The sequence below is a fragment of the Primulina huaijiensis genome, chromosome 3 (assembly GCF_012295235.1).
Source record: "Primulina huaijiensis isolate GDHJ02 chromosome 3, ASM1229523v2, whole genome shotgun sequence".
Taxonomy (NCBI): Eukaryota; Viridiplantae; Streptophyta; class Magnoliopsida; order Lamiales; family Gesneriaceae; genus Primulina; species Primulina huaijiensis.
Window position 1 is genome coordinate 17812033 of NC_133308.1, and position 11249 is coordinate 17823281.

Consider the following 11249-nt stretch of genomic DNA (forward strand, 5'->3'; position numbering starts at 1 on the left):
GAGAATTTGGTCCGAACTTGATCAAGCAAACAACGAAGCTAGTAGTCAAAATTCGAGATAGGATGAAGACTACACAAAGCCGACATAAAAGCTACGCACAAGCGACGAAGAGAGCTAGAGTTTGCAGTAGGCGACCAAGTATTTGTGAAAATAGCATCTATGAAGGGTGTTATGAGATTTGGCAAAAAAGGAAAACATAGCTCAAGATTCATAGGGTCATTTGAGATTTTGGAGAAGATTGGGACACTAGCCTACAGAGTGGTGTTGCCACCGATGCTAGCCGGAGTACACAATGTGTTCCATATCTCGATGTTGTGAAAGTACATGTCGAACCCCTCACATGTACTGAATCATGAGCCATTGTAGTTGACTCTGACTATGACATATGAGGAAGACCCATACAAATCTTGGGTAGGCAAGTAAGAAGATTCCAAAACAAATTCATACCAATGATCAAGGTTAAGTGGCTAAATCACTCGGAGGAAGAAGCTACTTGGGAAACCGAGAGGGACATGAAGAGTCGGTACCCGGAGTTATTCGGTAAGTTCTAATTTCGAGGGCGGAATTTTATTTAAGGGAGGGAGGAATTGTAAGGTTCAAAAATAAGATGACGTAATTCAACTGCATGCAAATATAGAGAAAAAAATAACTAATTAAATAATTTTACTAACATGAATTAATTATGATATGCACGATTACATGTTTAAAAATAGTGTTTATTGTTAGAATGCATAAAATTGTATTTTTAAAAGGTTATTCGAGATGCGATCGAGAAACGGATACCGATGGCAAAAAATGGAAAATATTTTTATTAAATAATTGATTTTAATTATTTAAAATAATGTTTATGCTATATGATATTTTTGAAAATAAGGTGTTTTGAGGTGATTTTATATGCAGAGTCGTAATTTTTAACGGTATTCGATTTTCGACGAAAATATGTATTTTTTGATAACTCGGCTAATATTTGCACAATCATTCCTAAATAAAATATTTTAAATATTAACTAATGAGCTTAATGGACCTATTGTACCATGTTAATGGGCCTAAGCTTGCACCTTGTGTTTTAATTAAAATAAATAAATAAAAGCTAGCAAACCCTACCCCAAACCCCATAACTCTCGCCCCCTCCTCTCTCAAATTTACAAGGACTCTCCCCTCCCCCAAAACACACACATTGATCACACGTATGTTGAAGGAGGGAAGCCATGGTTTTGAGGAAGTAATCAGCCTATAGTTTCCACGTCATCGTTCTTCGCATCGCCAACTCGTTTTCGTGTGTAATATACGCAAAGGCACGCCTCAACTTTTTTTCAAACATCTTTCATACCATATTATGTATATTTGTTTAACTTTGCATTAAAAATATGTTACACAAGTTTTATTTTCGTTTTTATAAGCACACATGCATATAATTTGTGTTTTGATGATATAAAACTCTTTCTAATGATGCATAAAGGGGCTGACATGGTAGGGTAACATGGAGAGACATTTTTCCAACACAATAAGGGTCCATAGGCGCCAAACCAAAGGCTGCACATGCATAGGATAAGGCTTGAGCGAGGGTACCATGTTATGGGCACTAGGGTTCAGCTAGGTGGAAACTCAGCATGCGGCTAGACCAGGGCTTGGGCTGGACGTGGTTGGATGTGAGGAAGAGTCCTAGCATGGCTAGGACTCACGCACAGTGGCTAAGGAAGAGTCCCAGAGAGTTAGGGCTCTTCCCCTGTGTTCCCGTGACAGCAACGGTGCGAAGGGTCATGGCTTGGCCAGGGGTCTAGGCTAGGTCCGAGGGTTGTCTAGTGAGGGTCTCGAGGTACTGGGCTCGGGTGTTGGCTCGGGCGAGGAGTCCTAGTGCGTTAGGAGTCCTAGGCGCAAAGTTGATGGAAATCACGCATACTCTTGTGCGGGCAGGAGGCTGCAACATGGGCTAGGAACTAGTTCAAGGGGTCAGGTCTGGTCAGCGAGGTCCATAGGTGGTCTGGACAGAGTTTGACTTGAGGTGGCTTGGGCATGGCACGAAGAAAACAGGATATGGTTCGAGGGTAGGCTACCTAGGGTTTGGTTTTTTTTAATTGTATGGTTAAGGGTTTGAACCATGGTCCACGAGGGTCGAATCATGGTTCACGAGGGTAATTTAGGTATAAAAAGTATATGTTTAAAGTTTGGGATTAAAATATTAAAGTTTGAGTTAATTCGAGAACTAAACGCTCCACGAATTAATATGTATGAAATTAAATCGAATGCCTCCAATTTAAGCTAAATAAAAATATTATAAATTTAATTTGAGCTTAAATAATTATTTGGGATGGTCTAGAGTCAATGAAAGTAAGAAAAAGTCCAAATCGAGATATTATATGTCCAAGGGTAAAACAGTCATTTTACACATGAAAAATAGTAGACGTCCTGGCAGTGCCTTGAATGCTGTAAAATATGTTAATATGCTTATTTTAAATGTTTATGAAATCATATGATGAAACGTTAATGTCAAAAGACATATTGCATGCTTGGTTTAAAAGAAAAATGATTATTTTATGTTTGAATTTTCATAAGTGATGAAAATACGAATAGTGGAAGGAGGTGAAGTGATTGTGACTAATACGATGATTATGATGATACGAATCAGTTTGGACTTAACACTCTCAAGAATGAAACTCTTAGTTTACAAAATGCTTCACAGTATACAACTGAATTTAGCACAATGATCTCTTACAAGATCGAGTTTTACAAGGATAACACTGTGCTAGAAAGCTCGAAGGAGTAGCCTTGATTGCTACGAATATATGCAATAAGCGTGAGCTTTTATTTCAGCAGAGTAACAGCGTATTTTTCAGAGAATAGACGAGTTTTGATTTTCAGAACTTTGATGTGTTATCTATGTCCTCTCAGCTGCTCTTTTCTGCTATTTATAGGCTTCTCTTCAACGGTAACATTCAATAAGATTTGAATTTTTATCCGTTGTTTTGCCATGTCAATATTTTTCTGACATTCGTACACTGCAGCAGAATTGTGGCGTTCCTACTATCTGTTGCAGTCTGCTTTTGTATTATTGTCTGTTGAACGTCCTTTTCTTGATGTGTACAGCTGAAGGATCAGCTGATAAGCAATAGTCTATAAGCTTACAACTGTTTGTAGCAATTGATCAGTCGTCCAACTGATCAGTCAGTTGTCTGTGACGTCCAGTTCAGTTGGTTTTAGTTTGCCTTTGATAAACTGCGCATTAGTCAAGAGATCGGCCTTCTTGATCAGTTGATTTAATCGATTAGGCTTACTATTTGTCAAACATTGAAATTAAGTTTCCAACAAGGCTGCTGAGTCAATAGACTCACTAGATGTGATTGAAGCAGATGAGCATGATATTGATGTTAATGGAGGTCTTGATGGTTGATCTTGCTGGACTGAAGGTGCACACAATCCGAGGACCAGCGCTAGTTTTCCGTATTTAAATTAAGTTTATGATTTAAGTTTACGTTAAAGATTTTATGACTTTTATGATGCTTTTGAGAGGTTTTTTAGAGAATGTTAGAGTTAGTTTATTTTGAAATTTTTCTAAGTTTAGGTTTGGTAAACGATTGACGATTTTAGGTTTTAAATTACCTTCCGTTGGATTTTCAAATATATTTGGTGGTTTTTTTTTAAAATGGTGCAAAGTTAATTCAAAAATACATGTCTATATATATGTATATATATTCGGCTGAGACGTAAAAAAAAATTAGTACTTTCTAAGAAAAACGAATAGTGGACGTCCCATATAAACTGTACCACATACACCGTTCGATTTTTTTTACCAATAATCGCACAAGATCACTCCGCCTAAACCGTTTATCATAATATTTGGCCTAAGATTATAATAATTTATAAACAACATATTCAATTAAAGAAGTAGTCATTAACTATATCTCAACTCTCTTCAAAATTATTACTCATACAAAAAAAAAATCATCTTCTTCTTAATTATTATTCATATTAGTCTTTTATTAAATATTTATTTCTTTCACTAAAAATATTTTGTTTGAAATTTTAAAGTTAAAAAAATAACAAAATAGTAGAAATTCATTTTGTGAGTGTGCTATATTGCTCAATTATTAACTTAGTTTTGAATCTTGATTAATGTTTTATCTAACTTTATCTGTATACTATTTGAGTTATATTTTATATTTGAAATGCACTATATTGTTATTGTTTTCGATTCAATCTAAATATATATTCTAATATTTTTCATTTAAAAAAACTACAAACTGACTTCAACCGCCTAAAACCGCTCAAAATCGTAAAACTATTTTTACATGTAAAACAATGATTGTTTTTTTAAAATACTAAACGATCAAATACGGCAATTCGATTTGAATTTTTTAAACAAAAAAAAACTTCAAAATCGTGCCGTGTTCACCCCTAATTATCACACAACATTTTAGATCTTAAAGAGTTCCAAATAATATAGGTTGCTTAATGCATAAAAATATGCTTTCACGTGCGCGCAAACATATGTATACACACGCATATATATAAATATAATAGTTGATACTTCTTAGTATTTCTCATATTATAATAGCATAAATCAAGTTAGCAAACTACATATCATAATATTAGATTATCCGACAAGGAATTCTTGGTCTAGTGATAAGAGTGAGGTCTAAAACCCATGTAGTTGAATATGCTTAAAGTCTTAACATGAAGATTTTAAGCAATACATAAAGTTATTCAATACTTATGTGATATCGTAAATATTTTGGTATTTAACAACACTTATGTCTTGATTCCGAAATGTTAGAGTAGATGTCCTGCAAGCCAACGGTTGGCTAGGAAATTTATTGACTCAAGTGTAATAAACAATCTTTATTTTAATATAATTTACTTTTTAATGGTTTCGTTATACTTTATCTGTATACCCATGCAAGCAGCATAGATAAAGTCCTTGATTATGCTTTAATACAAATGAATCGTAATTCGATCTTGAAACTCATTTGTAAACACTGCATATTCTAAATTCGTTCCTAGTCGATTCAGCCGCCTAAAACGGGGATAAAGGTCTCTTGAGCTCGAGACTAGCATCTGTGATGTTGTGTACTGTGTTTCTTGGTAAGGGCATAGAGATGTCCAAATATACAGATGGGTAGTAATATGATGATTATATCGAACAACCCTCCCTCGGACTTTCCAAGTGGTTATCATTCATCGAGAGGATAAGTCCGTGGTTATGATTGTACACCATTAGTTCTTACGACCCGGGACAACACTGAGGCTCTATATGCTAGGGCTGTGCTTTGACTCGTTTACCGGCTCCAGGAGAGTCATCAGGTGACGAGGTTGGGTACAGTTGCGACACATATAGGAGCCAGTGCATTGTAGTCGGGGATTCACCGTTCACCTACGGGTGTGGATATACTATGTGATCGGATGTAATAATAGTGCATGGAATCTCTGGCCAGAGTATAAGATGTACGTTGGAGAAGGAGTTCTCCAATAGTACACGCGATGCCACTATTATAGTTATCACATAGTTATCAAATTAATATGCAACCCTCGATGAACCAATGATTGCAGATTCGATCGGGATATATGAGATGAAGGGACCGTACTGTACGTTAATCATAATCGACTGGTTCTTGCAGGCACTATCAGTGATACCTAGGGGATCATGGGGCGATGCTACTAGACACTCTTACCATGATCCGATGGGTGCAATCAGAAATGAGTTCTGACATTCTTGATCAAGGTGTTGATGAAAAGAATGGGGCTAACTAGGGTAAGCCCGAATAAGAATAAATGTTATTCTGAATCACAAAGAGTTGTGAACCCACGGCTAGCTGTATCCCTGAACCATTGAGGGTCACACAAGTACTGGATCGTTTGTTCCCGTTGAGAGAATAAATTCAAGAAGTTGAATTTATATTATATAGTAAATTCAAGGAGTTGAATTTATGATAATTAAATTTTGAGAGAATAAATTCAAGTAGTTGAATTTATAAAATTTGAGAATTTGATTTATTAAACTCAAATGTTGGGTTTATTAAATATTAAATTTTGGAAGTGATAAAAATTCAAGGAGTTGAATTTATAATTTAAATAATAAATTCAAATGTTGAATTTATAATGTATTTAATTTATTAAGCTCAAAAGTTGAGTTTATTAATTAATAAATTAAATAAGGTGGGTATGTTTAATGGGCTTGTAAGAGTACAAGTCCATCATAATAAATAATTAAAGTTTTAATAGGCTTTGATTAAATTAATTAAACTAGTTGGACTAGCCCAATTAATTAAATCAAGCCCATTAATGTTAATTATGTCATTAGGCTATTATTTAATTATAAATAACACATGTTGATTAAAAAACCTAGCCTCCACCTCAAGAATTTCGTGACTCCCACTTTCAAAAGAAAAAAAAATTGGCCTCTTTGGTTTTTCTTTCCAAGGTTGAGCCGCCTCTTGTTTTAGTCTCCAACGTAAAATCTCTTCCAAATTTTCTAGTGCAATTTGGAAGAGGAACATACCATCCAGTCGTGGACTTGATAGGAGGATTTCATCGAAGAAAGTTCGTAGGGAATCAACAAGAGCTAATCCGTTTATACCGGATTAGTTGGAGTCCAGTGATTTAATTCACAAAGGTATAATTCTTTAAACATCCTATGCATGTTTAATTCCTGAAAACCATACGAGTGTCCAAAAGAATTATTTTGTTTTCAAAATAAAATAAAAATTTTAAACTTCCGCTGCGTTTGGGCACGTAGAAAACCGAGATCCAACAGTGGTATCAGAGCCAAGGTTTTTCTAGATCGTATGGTTTTGATATTGAATAATTTATTTCTAACCACACAAGAAAATTTTTTAGAAAATTATGGCACCATGAAAATTTATTTTTCCAGATTTTCGAAAAAAAAAAAAATTTCGTTTCTGCCCGGAACTGTTCCGGGCAGCCCGTGCGCGCAGGGCCGCGCAGCGGCCGCGCGCGCTGTGCGGAGCGTCCGCACAGCGCTCGGCGGCCGCGCTGGCGCGCGCTGTGCGGAGCGTCCGCACAGCGCTCGGCGGCCGCGCTAGCGCGCTGTGCGGAACGTCCGCACAGCGCGCGGCGGCCGCGCTAGCGCGGCGTGCGGAACGTCCGCAGGCGCCGCGCGCACCTGTGCGCCCAGCGCGCACAAGGGCTGCCGCCACTGCCCGAAACGTTCGGGCAGCGGGCGGGCAGCGCGGGCGGCTGCCCGGGAGTGTCTCGGGAAGCGCGTTGAATAATGGGCTTGAATTGTTTGGGCCTAGGGTGCGATTTTCTGATTTTTCAAAATTTTGGGTAAAATTGATATTTTTTGAAAATTGGTTCAATTTTTCTTTTTAAAAATTAATTTTTGGAAAATTAATAATTTTCTTATGAAATAAATAATTAGAATATGATTTTAATTATTTATGGTAAAAATGAGTTTTTACAAGAAATCAATTATTATTGATTTAATTGGAAATTAAATAAAGGGGTTTATTTAATTTATTAAATTCTTTAATAATTGTGGTGGTTTGTGATAAATTATTAGATATATGATTTATCAATTAATTAAATTGTTTAATTAAATTGATGTTAATATTTGATATTAAATGCATGAAGGATGATCGAGAGCCTTGACCAATGTGTTAGGTGTATGTTAGGATATTTTACTGTTTTTATTCATTTTTATAATATTTGATATTATTAAAGTGGGCCTGGTTTATGGCCCGTTCCCACCCCCATGAGATGTATCCCTTATGTGCCATGGCTATTCAAATGTAATTATTAGAAATAGTGGGAGATCAAGACTGGAAGATGGTGGGCCCGATGATCAAGATGAAGACATGTAAAATATTGGAAGCTTTTGTAATAGTTGCATTTGCATCCCTGCATTCACCTAGGTTTTGGACCTGGATCCATGTATGGCTCACATGGATCCAATAGTGTTGGCGATCGATCATCCTTATTTATTGTTGAATGTCATATTATGATATATGTGATATATAGTAGTATGCATGTATGTATATTATTAAATAATATAGTTGCATGAATCCGGCAAACATACAAACTCGTGGCACGCGATTTTTAAATTAAAATGATGAGACAATTTTAAAATTAAAATCCCTCATTTTGAATAAGATTCAAAATTTATATCAAACCGAAAAAGTAAAAATTAAAAGAGTTTAATTTTTCCTTGCCTTCCATCAACCGTGGTTGCATGTTGATCGCTACCCGCGGACAGTGTCTGGCTCATATTATTGGGGAGGCCTGGACGTCGGAAAGCTGTGACTTCCACCGGACATATGATGTGAATTGAGTGGAACTCCCATGACTTCGGCTCATATTATTTGGGGAACTCATGGCGACCGTCCACTACAATTCAATATTGATGGGTTGGTTTGACACGTGAAAATAAACGGCGTCATATTATTGGGTCCTTATTAAACGTGAGGCAAAACACGCGGAGGTTGCATAGGGATGCAATTGGATTCTACCTTTTAGAAATTATAATTGGCTGATATTATTCGGGATTATAATTGGCTAATTGGACTCTACGTGCCCACTAAGGAAATACGATTTCCCTTTTTCATCAGAGGGTGGTGAAAATGTCAAAATAGTGGGAGGGAGATTTATAAAATAAAATCCATATTTTATATCTTAAAATTATTTTAAAATAATCAGCAACTATTATTCTGTTTCCATATCAGTATATTTTCGATTTCGTCACATTATTAACAAGCTAACCGAATCTAATTTTCAAGACTGGTTGGGAAAATTGTTCTGAATTCGGAGAAAATGACATACACACTAATGTCAGTCCTGCTGAACTGACAAAGCATGCAAGATAGTAGGACCATAGTATACAAGCTAAAGTGTAACATGCTCGCTTCTATGTCAAATGAACTGTAGGGACAGTTTGAGGAAATTCTGAATGCTGCTGACATTCGAATGCACGTGCAAGAGTTGCATGGTGCATGAAACTATGCACACCACTTTCAAGGAGCTCATGACTACACGCATGCAAGATAGGGCTTTGGCCCATGAGCGTGGTGTACATATGATTGGGCTTATTGAGAATGTGGTGGGCCTGGAATATGTGATTCCTAACGAGTTGATTGATGACATCAATTTGTTGTTTTTCTCTTCTTCATTTGACGGGATTATGGTGAACTTCAATTTGAATAAGATAGATGATAGCCTTGAAGAGCTAGTCAATACGCTTATAACTTATGAGATCACCATAAAACAGGAAATTATTGTTTTTCTTATGGTCCTCTCGTCAGACGAAAATGGCCCACAAGGTAAGGGAAAGAAATGTTCTGCCCCTCACAAGAAAAACAATCCCAATAAGAGGCAAACTCTGAAGGACACTTAAAGGGCCTACAAAGCCCAATAAGTCAGAACATATTTATTTCACTGCAAGAAGTCCGGACTTAAGAAATTATATGCGCCAGAAATGTTCTGGAAATGATAAGTGAATGTCTAAGTAAACATGATTTCAACAACAAACAAAAGAAAGATAGATGATCCAAAACCCGCACAAATATGGCACGCTAGACTAAGTCATATTTCTCAAAGAAGGATGCACAAGCTAGTGGGAGAATACATGTTTGACTTGTCAGACATAAATTCTCTACTTACCCGTGAGTCCTGTCTGAAAGGAAAAATGACCAAGACTCCATTCGATGGAAACGTGGAAAGTGCGCATGGTCTACTGGATTTGATCCACACAGACGTTTGTGGCCCGCTAAGTGTTAGCACAAAATATGTGTAATCCTACTTCATTACCTTTACTGATGACCATTCGAGGTATGAGTATGTTTATTTGATGAAACACAAATCTGAAGCGTTTGAAAAGTTCAAAGAATTCAGATTTGAAGTAGAAAATCAGCTAGAAAGAAGTATTAAGGCACTTCGATCTGATCGAGGTGGAGAATACTTAAGTGCTGAATTTTTGGGTTATCTAAAAGAGAATGTGATTCTCTCATAGTGGACTCCACCAGCAACACCGCAATTGAATGGTATTTCTGAATGTCGAAATCGAACCTTGTTGGACATGGTTCGATCCATGATGGGATTCACTGAATTGCCTATATCGTTTTGGGGCTTTGCGCTTGAAACTGCGGCAATGTTGTTGAATAATGTCCATATTAAAGCAATGGATAAAACACCATATGAGATATGGATGGGAAAAACTCCCAAGTATTCTTAGATGAGAATATGGGGGTGTCAGACAGTGGGAGACAAATTGGATAGCAGATCCACTCTGTGCTACTTTGTAGGATATCCAAAGAATTCTGTTGGATATTATTTCTATCACCCAATTAAGCAAAAATGTTTGTTTCAAGAAATGCCACCTTTTTGAGAAAGGAGTTTCTATTAGATATAAAAGGCAAGATGATAGAACTTGAAGAAATTCAAGATACTCTCTCAACTGTAGAAGTTGAACCTAATCCCCGACAACCAGTAGTTGAAGTACACGCTCCTAGAAGGTCTGATAGTGTAATCAGACCACCTGCAAGATACACGCCTCTTTATGAACAAGGCCATGATGAGCCTTATGTTGGATGTGATCCAATGATCTTCAAAGAAGCAACTGCATTCCTCAATGGAGACATCAAAGAAGATATTTATATGTCTCAACCTGAAGGATACATATCAGTAGAAAGTGAGCATAAGGTATGCAAACTTCAGAGATCAACATATGGTCTCAAGCAGGCGTCCAGGAGTTGGAACCTCAGATTTGATAGCACTATCAAAGAGTTTGGTTTTGCTAAGAATCTTGAGAGACCATGTGTGTACAAGAAAGTTAGTGGGAGTGCAGTGACATTCCTAGTACTTTATGTTTATGATATCCTGCTCATTGAGAATGATGTAGGATTACTGCAATCAACTAAAGTATGATTAGCCAGTAAATTCTCCATGAAAGACATGGGTGAAGCATCCTACGTATTGGGAATACAAATCTATAGAGATAGATCATAGAGGATGCTCGGACTCACCCAAGCGATTTATATCGATATCATTCTAAATAAATTCTCTATGGAAGAGTCCAAGAGAGGATACTTACCAATGTGTCATGGTATTACTCTATCCAATGCAATGTGGCCCGAGACTGATGGAAAGATAGAGATTATGACACGTATTCCATATGCGTCAGCTATTGGTAGTATCATGTATGGTATGATATCGACATGTCCTGATGTTGCTTACGCTTTGAGTGTTACAAGTAGATCTCAGGCGAACCCTGGTCCAATGCATTGGAAGGTCGTGAAAGATAT